Source organism: Artemia franciscana, chromosome 14 (assembly GCF_032884065.1).
Source record: "Artemia franciscana chromosome 14, ASM3288406v1, whole genome shotgun sequence".
NCBI classification, from domain to species: Eukaryota; Metazoa; Arthropoda; class Branchiopoda; order Anostraca; family Artemiidae; genus Artemia; species Artemia franciscana.
This window is the reverse complement of record NC_088876.1, coordinates 25,854,053-25,866,553: the sequence shown is the minus strand read 5'-3', so window position 1 is coordinate 25,866,553 and position 12,501 is coordinate 25,854,053. Positions and strand designations below refer to the sequence as shown.

At 34.6% G+C, this 12,501-nt stretch overlaps 1 protein-coding gene across 1 annotated transcript in view; it reads right to left on the bottom strand.

The window, feature by feature from the left end:
- Positions 1-2,407, bottom strand: part of LOC136035505 (melanoma-associated antigen D2-like) — a 33,640-nt gene extending 31,233 nt beyond the window's left edge. The window contains exon 1 of the mRNA XM_065717340.1: positions 2,240-2,407. The gene's annotated coding sequence lies outside the window, so the exon portion shown is untranslated. The remainder of the gene's footprint in view (positions 1-2,239) is intronic.
- Positions 2,408-12,501: the final 10,094 nt, after the last annotated feature.

Below are 12,501 nucleotides of genomic sequence, written 5' to 3'. Positions count from 1 at the left end.
TTGCACATCAGGGGGGGGGGGGGCGTAAAGCATAGCATATATCAATTACGTAAACTAACCATTGCTGTATTTTTTTTGTGTGTGTGTGTTTGTGCTGTTGCACTGGTGATCTCTCTTCTTGTTAAAATTCAATGTGAACAACACATAAAAAAAAAAATACAGCAATGGTTAGTTTACATATTTAATATATGGTATGCTTTACCCCCACCCCCCTGATATGCAAATATATAGCCCAAATTTGTTTCCAACTATTACAGATATGTAATGACCCCATATGTAGGTCATTTTTAAGAGTTCAAAAGTGCTTTAAGAGGTCAAAAAGTGCTAATTTACATATTTAATATATGGTATGCTTTACCCCCACCCCCCTGATATGCAAATATATAGCCCAAATTTGTTTCCAACTATTACAGATATGTAATGAACCCATATGTAGGTCATTTTTAAGAGTTCAAAAGTGCTTTAAGAGGTCAGAAAGTGCTTAAATCTGAATTTATGGTAGATACAATTATTATATTTGTAAACAGCATTAAAAAAGGCATCAAGTGGTATATTCACTTTATATGAAAGCCAGTAATACTGTTTGAACCAATTTTACCACTTTAGTTAGTGAAGAGAGAATCAATTACATAGCCTATAGGCTAAACAGTTTAGGCCTATATAATTTTAGGCATAGCCTAGCTTAGGCTGTATGTAGCCTTTGGGGAGGGGTTTTATTGATATAGCCTATCTTAAGGAACAATAGAAGTATCTTAATTACTATGTCTTCCAAATTTTTTAGTGTTTAGGGCACTTTTGGAGCAGGATTCATATACAGATTCCAAGACTTCTACCTGGACATTGCACCCCCGTCTCTAATGGTCCTACAAGAATAAATTCAAGAGGGCAAGCTATATTACTTTATGAGGTACAACATGCTTTAGAGACCATGTGACATGATCAATTTATCAGCCCAGGAACACATAGGCCTAGCCTAGTAGGCTAGTTTGGTAAAATTCTAGTTAATTGACTACTTGCTATCTCAGAAAGGGTTCAGGTTAGGAAAATGAAACTTTCAGGGATGAATCTATAAACTAAAGTATGGGTAAAATTCTAGTTAATTGACTTCTTGCTATCTCAGAAAGGGTTTATGTTAGGAAAATGAAACTTTCAGGGATGAATCTACAGGCTAAAGTATATCCCAGGAAGGTATTTTGAAGCAACTACCTCCACTCCTTCTCCCTCTAGAGGGTCCTGACCTTCAAAAATATGTGTGTTATATAAGTGAAACCTTGCAAAATAGATCTTCTGCTTAATTGAAGTACAACAAAATTGTTTTCAGCTTCATAACTTTGCTCAATTCCATTTTATAAGGTTTTAAAGATATTCAAATACATTTCCTAAATTCTGAAAAAAAAACATTGATATGGCTCAAAATTCAACTCAAATAACAAGAATTGCATTTTCAGAACTAAAGGCAGAGAAAAGGCAACTAGCAACTGAAAATTAAGGTAAATATTGTTTTGTCAAAATTTCAATAGGTATAGACCTGTCATGTAGGCAAATTTCAGGGCCCTCTAGAGGGAGAAGAAGAGGAGGTGGGTACTTTCAAATACCTTCCCGAGACATACTTTAGCCTATAGACCCATCCCTGGAAGTTTCATTTTCCTAACCTAAACCCTTTCTAAGATGGCAAGAAGTCAATTAACTAGAATTTTACCAAAGTATGTCCTGGGAAGGTATTTTGAAGCAACTACCTCTACTCTTTCTCCCTCTAGAGGGTCCTGACCTTTGATGACCTTTAAAAATATATGTGTTATAAAAGTGAAACCATGCAAAATAGATCTTCTGCTTAATTGAAGTACACCCAAATTGTTTTCAGGTTCATAACTTAGCTCAATTCCATTTTATAAGGTTTTAAAGATATGCAAATACATTTCCTAAATCTTGAAAGAAAACATTGAAATGGAATTACATTTTCAGAACTAAAGGCAGAGAAAAAGCAACTAATAACTGAAAATTAAGGGAAAATGTTGTTTTGTCAAATTTTCAATAGATATAGACCTGTCATGTAGGCAAATTTCAGGGCCCTCTAAAGGGAGAGAGAGTTGAGGAGGGTACTTTAAAATACCTTCCCGGGACATACTTTAGCCTGTAGACCCATCCCTGAGAGTTTCATTTTCCTAACCTAAACCTTTTCTGAGATAGCAAGAAGTCAATTAATTAGAATTTTACCGGCTAGTTCATATAACTGACTTACCAATAAAGTAACAATACCAATTGATGCCTTTCGTTATGCTCTTTATTAATATAACAATCGCTTCTACCTTAAATTTAAAGTTAAGCACTTTTTGAGCTTTAAAAATGACCAAAATATAGGGTAGGCTATGTAAAAGGCTTAAAACATTAGTCTCAAACTTTAAAACATATTAGAACATTAATCTCGAACTTACTGTTTCATTATAAATCCATTTTTTACACTTTAATAGCTCAAAAAGTGCTTAAATTTGAATTTACAGTAGAAGCAATTATTATATTTGTAAAGAGCATAACAAAGGCATCAAGTAGTATGTTCACTTTATCTGTAAGTCAGTTATATTAACTGCTATAAATTTGCCACTTAACTAGAATTTTACCATGTTTCCTTCCAAAGAGCCCCAATTCTGTGCTAAAACCTGTAATAATACCAACATAAAATTTTTAATGTTAAGTGTAACCCAACCATTCTTTGGTTTTCAGTGTTTCTCACTCATAAAAAAGCCTAGTCTGTACAAAGGACAACTAAAAGCTAGTTTTCATACCTAAAACATTAAAACCACAAAAAATAAATTGCCAGTCCAGAAATGATAAAATAAAATCAGTAAGTCTCTTTTATTCTACACAAATATTTCCGTAAAGGATGCCATCTATACTCCTATGGAAGTAAGATTGTTTTTGCGGCTATGCTTACAAGGCTAGGAGGCCCAATTTCGGCTCATGCAGTTGCCGAGAAGTTAACCCTAGTTCCCACTGCTGCGTCAATCCCGACACGATTTTTTGTCTGGTGGAACAAACGTACGACAGAATCGGATGGAGGTTCACAAAGAAACGCAAAAGCGACTTTTGCGTCGCTGCGACAAACTAAAAGAATTCAAATCAGGTTCTCAAACAGAAGCAAATTCAGAAAAGGGCTTTTGCACTGTATCTGCTGAGTGAGTAAAGAAAGCAGGCAAGTTGTTGCTTTTAGGTTTATGATATATAGCTAAAGTTGGTTCACCAGTTTTTTGGAGAATCTTGTATGACAGGGATGAATGAAGGTGGAAAATAGAAATATTTGAGCTCTAGACATTGGAGTCCACAAGTTTTTCTAGGTAATCACTCACTTGACAGGCCATTATTCTAGGGATTGATGGCGAATTCTTGAAATCTGGGTGATCTCTCTATGGACTGATGACCTATTCTGGAATGTGGGTGATCAGTCTATAGAGTGATGGCATATTCTCTAAATCTGGGTAGCCTCTCTGTGGACTGGTGACCCAGACTGAGTTATCAATTCACAGCAGGTCACCTAGACCAGGCCAGTAGTTCTTAGAGAGGTCACCCAGATTTGGACAATTGAAGGATGGGCCATCAGTCCCTGGAATTATCACCTATCAAAGAAATGGTCATCCAGAAAATTTGTGGACCCCACTGGTTCTACAGACCCTAAGAAAGTATTAGCTTGATCTCTGACACCTCCCTGATCCCCTTATAGTTCAATAGAATAGGTGACAGGATGTACAGTTTTCTAGACAGATATATTCAAAGGTTTTCCTTCCAAATCAGATTCTCCTAGACAGTAATTATTTACTCCTCTTTGGAATTTCCCTGGGCAGGAGAATCATCCAAAGAGCCTGGTGCACAACTGTTGCTAAATGGATATGTCAGTTTAACAAGCAAGAGAGAAAAAAAGCGCAGCTATGATCTTATGTTAAGAAGTAAATAGTGTTGGTTATCCTCAAATTTCTGTTTACTTTAAAACTTGCAATTTCCAGTTAAATGAACCTTGTTGGGAGTTTCTATGTCAAATCCTTCCAAATGAAGAGAACTGAATGAAAAAAATGTTTAAATCATCGTTAAATTCCCTATTTAATTAGGCTCCGCTATTATTCTGCCTGTCATAAATTTGACAAATTCGAAACAGGATTGGTTGTGATTCATTGAGTAAAGGTCTCAGCTAAATTTTTAAGTTTATTTTGACCCAAGCTAAAACGTTCTTAAACTAAGTCGCTTCTTTGCTGTGAAATGAAACTGTTTTTAATAGATTCCAACATTATTATGATTAAGCTGGTGTAAAGAACAATAGGTAGTTAAAATAACAAATAGTCTTCTCAATTTACTTGTGTTTTTTTTTTCGGCAGAAGGTTTTGTTATGGACTAACATTAAGGAATTGTGCTTAGAATTGATATTTTTTCTTTTTTTATAGTTAGCTGTTTTGTTTTTGCTTGGTAACGCTAAGTAATATTTCCAATTTAAAGTAAAAAGGAGAAAATAAATCTCAATTTTGGTTATATTGAGATTCCCTATGTTCTATTTTAGTTATCAGCAAATGACTGACGATTTTGAGTTACGTTATATTTAGATTCTGTATGTTCTATTTTAGTTATCAGCAAATGACTGATGGTTTTGAGTTACTGTAAATCTTTCATTCTCAGTTAAAAATTCTTCTCTATTATGCACAGTATTTGGTCTTGGACATTTTGAGGTGAAGAATCTCATAGAGATCATTGTTGCCTACTTGCATAATAGTATCATTGTGCTAGACAGGCTTTGGAGGTGTATAAAGTCAGCTATGATAATTTACTATTGCGTAGGGTATAAAAATAAATTCCTGACGGTTATGCCAGATGGTGTTGGCTGATATTTTCTCAGACGGATTTAAAAGTTTTGTTTATTAGCTTCCCCTACTTAGTAGATTAGATTTTTTAGATGTGGTAGAACACAGTCATGTAGGATCAGTAGCAGGTAATGTAAGCAACTTCTTGATTTTATGGCGTCACCATAGGTACGATACAACCACGCTGGGAAAAGTACAAATTCTTCCTTAAAATTGGGATCTATTTAAATTGAGTTTGAGGCCAGATATGTTAATATGCGAGTTTTGAGAAAAAAATTACGGGGTAATGGAGGGCTCCACAGGGAATACATATATCGTTAAAGGTTCGCAATGACTTGTAGTTAACACTTGCGTAGTTTATGGCATCTTTGTAGGTTTGTACTGTGTTTTGCGCCAAATTCTGTTGGCATCAAAGATAGTAATGGCGTTATTGTTCTAATGTAATACTTTTTTCTTGTTCACTTTTCTTTTTGACTTGTAGGCATATCTTTTAACCTCCAATTTTCTTTTCTTCACTTTTGTATTTTTTCTGCTCCTCGTTGTATGTCTTGTAACAAAATATTTCTTTGTTCTTCACTTTTGTTTTTTATTTTTTATTAATTCTTGCTGTTGCATATCTTCCAAACGGATACTTCTTTGTTCCTCACTTTCAGTTTTGACTTTTAATTAACACTCGTGTAGTTTGATACATCTTTAAATGTTTGTACTGGGTCTTGCGCCACAGTTTATTAACGTCTAAGTTTGCAATGGCGTTATTCTTCTTACGTAATATTTCTTTCTTCTTCACTTTCATTTTTGATTCTTTCTGATTCTCCCTGTTTCTTGTCTGGTAACCATGCAGCTCTTTGTTCTTCACTTATATTTTTAAACGTTCAGATTCTTACTTTCGCTTGTGATTCTTGCTGCCGCTTATTTTCTAACCGCATTTTCTATAACCTAGCTATCATAAATCTTCTAACCTCATGTTGCTTTGTCCTTCATTTTCATTTTTATCCCTTCTGATCCTCGTTGTCGCGTGTCTTATAATCTAACATATTCTTGGTCTTCACTTCCTTTTTGGCTCGTTGTAATTCTTGCTCTTTGTAATTATTGTTTTTGCAAGTACTCCACCCATATATTTTTTGTCCTTCATTATTAATTTACGATTTTGTCCTTCAGGTAACTGCTTAAAACGACTTCTTTATTATTCAGTTTTGTTTTGATTCGTTCTGATCCTCATTGACGCGTTTCTAATAACCGCTTGCTTCTTAGTTCTTCACTCTGGTTTTGATTGGCTATAATTTTAGCCGGTGCTAATCTTTCAATTGAATATTTATTTATTCTTCACTTTCAATTTAGACTTGTTGTAATTCTCATTTTTGCAAGTATTCTAACCTCAAATTTCTTTGTTCTTCATTTTCGTTTATCATTGCTTCAGATATTTTTCAATGCCCTTTGACCTAACTACTTGGATTGGTTTTGTCACATATGATGGTCTTGGTTGTTCATTTTCACCCATTGTGAACTTGCATTCCTCAGGTTGTTCTCTTGATCTTGTCACATTTGATGGTCCAGTTGGTCATTTTAAGCAACTGTTAATTCAATTTTTATCTTCTACTTATTATGAAACTACTGAAAACCCCTTTTGCAAAAGAAAAAACATTATACTTGGTATTTCATACTTAACTGTGTTTCTTGATTAATTTTGCCTGCATCAATTCTTAGGAAAGAGTAGCCAACCAAGGTGATTCACTTTGGTGGACAGCTTCATTTACTTACGTAGTATTATTTGTAAAAACGGTGGGTTCATTGAAGATGTTAAAAGTAGATTAGCCAGGGCCCAGGTTGTTTTTCACAACAAGCAAAAATATGGATGAATTGGAAGATAAGTTTGGAAACCAAGATTAAAATATTGGAACCATTTTGGTTAGAGTGATGAAGCATGGTTCTAATGTTAGGCTGCTTCGAATGATGGAGGAGGACTTGTTAAGAGGTTTTCAAGAGAAACTCCTTATTTGTTGTCTTGAGTACCTGTCTGACTGACCTTATTTCAAACAATAAGCTGAACAAAAAATGTAGTTCAGTTCTGCTTTCTAGGGCTATAACGAAAAGAAATTTATAGGAATAGGACACATTCTGCGGATACCATGTTTGCCTTAGGACACGTTCTCCGATTCCATTCCTCCCTGAATGGGATGGGAGTAATTCATTAGGAAGGATTTGAGGGAAATTGGTGCTTCCTGGAAGGGTGTTGTATACCATTCACCCCATCTATATTTTTGAATATAGGTGGAATATTCAAAAACTTCTTCTTTTTTTTATTATTTTAATGTGTCCTACTTTTCCTTTGGCTGCTGAATCTTGCATGTGGGGAATATTCTTAGAAAGAGAGGGAGGAACAAAGACAAAGCAAAATCAATTTGAGAGCATGACTCATATAAGAAGCGAAGTTTTTCTAGTGTCTCCCACTGTCTTTTTCTTTCCTCTCCCATTTTTCGCTTTGTGTAATTTCCTTACATCTATTTGGTAAAGAAATTCTAAATTAAGTGGTCTTTGCTATTTCGAAAGGAAGCTTGAGTCGGACAAACATAATGATTAAACAGATATAAGATTCTGCATTGATTAAAGAGCCCAAATTATACACCAAAGAGATATTTTCAGTGAACCACCTTCACTCTATTTTAGATTTTTGGGTTGAGAAGATTGCATAAAAACCAGATATACAAGACCAGTGGTTTTTTTTTATTTTATTTTATTTATTTTGTTTGCTCTTTTGCTGGTACGTAGTCTTGAATATTTAATCTTTATATTCTAATTGTGATTTTAACCTTAAATCAGGGCTGTTTTTTCTAAATTTAAGAAACGTTTCTAGAAATCAATAAAAATATAAACGGGGATTGAGCAAAGGTACGATGCTTAAAAATGTTTTCCTTTCTGCCTACTTGTGGACTTCTGACCTGTTTCTGAACATATCACGTTTAAAATACAGACTATATAAGCTCACCAAAAAGCTCACCCCCTTAGGAGGAGCCAAAGGTGGAGATAGCTAAGTTAAAGCTCCGTTAACTTAAGTCAAGTGCTTTTCCAGATAGGAAAACATTCTCTTTAATTTTACCACCTAATTTTCAGGTATAGGAAGCTAGGCCCCTTTTCACGGCTAACAAAAATGGCTCAAAAACCAAACAGCAAAGTATTCATAAGTAACAGTTGTTCATAAAGCACCGATTAAACATGAAGCTGCAAAACTTATAAATAACAAAAAAAGAGCAATTTGATACAAACAGGAAAACCAGCATAGTTTTAATGTGTAACCTTGGACTCTATACAAGCAATTTGGGACGGTGAAGGGGTGGGGGGACAGATAGTATACGTTTGTGAAACACATTAAAAAACAAATATCTGAAAAGGTAATTTGTTAATTCATCTGTTCCGTCTTAATATAGATTGTTTTCAGGAACATATTCGTTTCAATATAAACTAATCGTTTCGGTGAAAAGGCCGGGAGAGAAGGCTATAAGGTGATTATAAAGACTTTGTTGCTCGTCTTTTGGAACATTAAATGGAAAAAAGAAAAAGATACCCCATTTGTGTATGTGAATCTATTAGTGATTTGAAACTACATCTAATTATTAAAGGTCACTTTTCACCAAACCTGTCTTAACTAGACCTACAGGGGAAAGCATCGCTAGTGGTTTCACAGAATCCGCCTACAAGCGGTTGCTCAAGTTCATTCGTCTCGTATTCTGTAGCAAGAGGCTTAGGAAATCAGAAAACATTTTTGAATCGTCACTTGTAAAGTGAAAAACACAGAAAATAAGAAAGACGCAAAATAATAAATCCAGGAAAAGACAAATATAAGCGTGATTTATGTAAGAAATGCTTTTCTCGATCGGACAATTTGAACATAAGAAACATACATACATAAGACATACATAAGAAACATAAGAAACTACTGAAAGGTGGTAAACCCTTTAAATTTGATTTATGTCTGAAGAAATTCTTCCATTTGCACCCTTTGTGTAACCATCATGTAGTTCATACAGGTGAAAAACCATTTAAATGTGACGTATGTAACAAAAGCTTTTCTCAAGAATAACTTGTCGTCAAATGCGGACTTGGACAATAATTGGAAACGTTTCAAATGTTTTCCAAATGTGAAAATGTTTCGAGGCTACGAAATTGGATAAGCATTTTATTTTGATGTGGTTCACGTACTGAATCAAAATTATTTTGTCTAATTTTGGTTACTATTAGCCAAATACTATGAACATCAAGCTTTTCTATCCTACTATAAATCATTGTGAAGAAATTTCTACTATATGCTCAAAACAATTTTTTTCAAAAAAACTTGTAAACAGCTTAAATATCAACGATTTTTTGAAATGAAAACTCCTCGTTTCTTGAAAAATATACAAGAAATACATAAAACCAAAAGTGAAAATGTTCCAAAATTTTCATATTATTTTCACCAGATTTTGGGTAGAGGGGACAAGAAAACTTACATCATTCCAACTCCCCTTTTTTTCAACATCCCCCTTGAAATAATCAAAACTATGTGCCAACAATGAAAAAGTTAAATAATTTAAAACCTTTGTCCCAGGGGCTTTGGGGGGTGTCACCCACGGAGTCGTAGCTATTGGACCTTTTGATTAGATTTGAACAAATTCTTACAAAATTTTAATCAGTTGTTGAGGAGCAAATGGTGCTGGTTACCCCCAATCATTTTTGGCTCTTAAAAAGAATAATAGAACACGATTTCCAGTTAAATGAACCCAGTTCCTTCTTCACTTAAATTCTTCTATAGAAAAGTTCCAAATAAGCTTGTGGGCAATTTTTCGATTTGAGCTTTCAGTAAAATGTTTATGTTTATTTTGACCCAAGCTGAAATATTCCTAAGGAGATCGTCTATATGCTTTGAAACCTGGCCATAATAAGGGGTTGTTGTTTGGGGAGGGGGTTAGCAAAACACTAAAAGTTTGTTTATATGCATTTTTGTTTACGTTCTCATGGGTTGGACAAAAAACTGGGGGGGGGGAACTATGGGAGGGCATTGGGGTACTCCATTGTTAACAGGAAGGGGATTATTATTCTGGTATATGACTACGTATGACATATTTAATAAGAAAGAGGGAACCGATTTCACAAGGAAAAAGTTTAGGTTGAATTCATTGACAAGTTTTTGAACTAAAATAATGTGATTAACAGGACCAAATGCCTTTGGAAATCAACGGAAATTCCATTTACATGGTGTTTTTAAGCTTATCAAGAATTTTCCAAATGGACTCGATATTGCAAACAAGGTAATGGGAAGCAGAAGTGGATTTGTAGATCCCGAATCTCCTCAGCTCAGTAAGAGAAAAGAATTTTTCATTCATCCAGACTTGGCAATCTCTCTCAGTAAGGATGAGATGGGCTTTAAAGCGCTATCTATAAAAGCAGTAACAAGAGAAAATGTGATATCAAAAGGGTCGAAACTTGTTATTCTTAGCTTTGTGATTCTGCTTCCAAGCTCCAACGGAGAAAAGGGGAATTGTATCAGCCGGTAACTCAGTAGATAATGCCGGAAAACTTTGGATGATAGAAGTGGGGAACCTGTTAAAGTTATTGATGGTAACCTCACTTGGGTCAGATAGTTTGGTTGATATTAAGCTGGTCAAGTCTCCTGTCAGACAACTTTTCCACGTCAGAATACGATTTTTTGTTTTCTATTAAACGATTATTGAATATACATGTATATAAAAGTTTCATCAAATTTAGTCTTACCCAACAAAACTTACGAACATGAGAAAATTTGCCTTATTTTAGAAAATAGGGGGAAAACACCCCTTAAAAGTCATAAAATCTTAACGAAAATCACACCATAAGATTTAGCGTATCAGGGAACCCCACGGTAGAAGTTTCAAGCTTATACATATATAAATGTGGAATTTTCTATTTTTTGCCACAAGACAGACCACGGATGCGTATTTATTTGCTTTTTTCCAGGGGTGATCGTATCGACCCAGTGGTCCTAGAACCTTGCAAGAGGGCTCATTCTAACGGAAATTAAAGGTTTTAGTGCACTTTTTAAATAACTAAAAAAAATTTACTCTCACGCTAATTTTTTCCCAGAATCAACGGAACCAAAATCTGAGATAGCTATTTTATTCAGCATAGTCAAAAACGCACGGTCCCCTTGGGAGGGGCTTTAAGTTAAAAACTTTAACCAGTGTTTTCACATAGTAATGGCTCTTGGGAAGTGCACAGACACTTTCAGAAGGATTTTTTGAATGGGGGGTAGGGGTTGAGTGGAGGGGGTTATGCGGGGGAACTTTCCATGGAGGAATTTGTCATGGGGGAAGAGAATTTCCATGGAGGGGGCGCAGGATTTTTTTTTGCATTCTTTAAAAGAGCAATGAAAAAATAAATATGAAAAGGTTTCTTCAACTGAAAGTATGGAACAGCATTAAAACTTAAAACGAACACAAATTATTACGTGTATGAGGGGTTCACCTCCCTAATACCTCGCTCTTTACGCTGAAGCAATTTTATTAATTTCAACTAATTATTCTACGGTCTTTGTGATTCAGGGGTCATTCTTAAGGAATTGGGACAAAATTTATTCTTTAGTGTAAAGAGCGAGGTATTGACGAGGGGGCGAACCCCTTCATATACGTAATAAAAACTAAAATATCTAGAAGGTCGTTACCTAAGTTAATTTGTAAGTTACATATATTTTTACTAATAAAAACGGTCGTAAAATTAAAATTTCTAGTTGCCTTTTTAAGTAACCAAAAAACTGGAGGGTAGCTAGGCCTACTCCCCCACTCCTTTTTTTCTCAAAATCGTCCGATCAAAACTATGAGAAAGCCATTTTGCCAAAAAAAAATAATATGCAAATTTCGTTTTAATTATTCATGTGTGTGAGAGCCAAAATCAAAATATGCATTAATTCAAAAACGTCCAGAAATTAAATGAAAAAAAAAATTAGCTGAAAGGAAGAAGTGACATTAAAACTTAAAGCGAACAGAAATTACTCCGAATATGAAATGGGCTGTTTCCTCCTCAAGGCCCCCGTCCTCTTTAAGCTAAAGTTTTTTACTGTTTTGAAAAGTAGAGTTGAGAGAAAGAGTCAAACTTTAACGTAAAGAGTAGGTTTTTTTTTGTTTATTATGCCTTTTTTGTGAATTTTAGTCGGAATGATGGTAATTTTTCTTCGCTGCTGTGGTAATTTTAGTATATCGTCATCATTATTCTGAGAAATAGGGTCCAAACCTTAAGATAAATGTGAAGGTTTAATATTTCCCTCTGAAACATGCGATTTTGCGAAAAAACCTGCAACTGTATTTTGAACCAAAAGGATAAGACCAGATTCTCTGATCTATTCATTCACTAAGCTGAAATTCTCATATAAGTTAAACTTTTCTTATGCAAGGATTTAATTATACTTGCCTAGAGAAAATTTCCCTTTTCAAGTAATTTTCAACGTATCTTTAATCTAAAAACCCTATACACCAATTTTTTTTTAATTTGATTCGGTTCAGGGATAGAACTCAATCTCAGCTTGCAAAAGCAGATATAAAATTAATGTCCTGGAAAGGACACTGATAGAAGTTTGGAACCCCCATTGGCATCTTTTACTCCTGTGGCTTTTAAATTAGTGCTGTTTTATATCTTCTGGGCAATTATTTTGTTTAAAATAATGCGG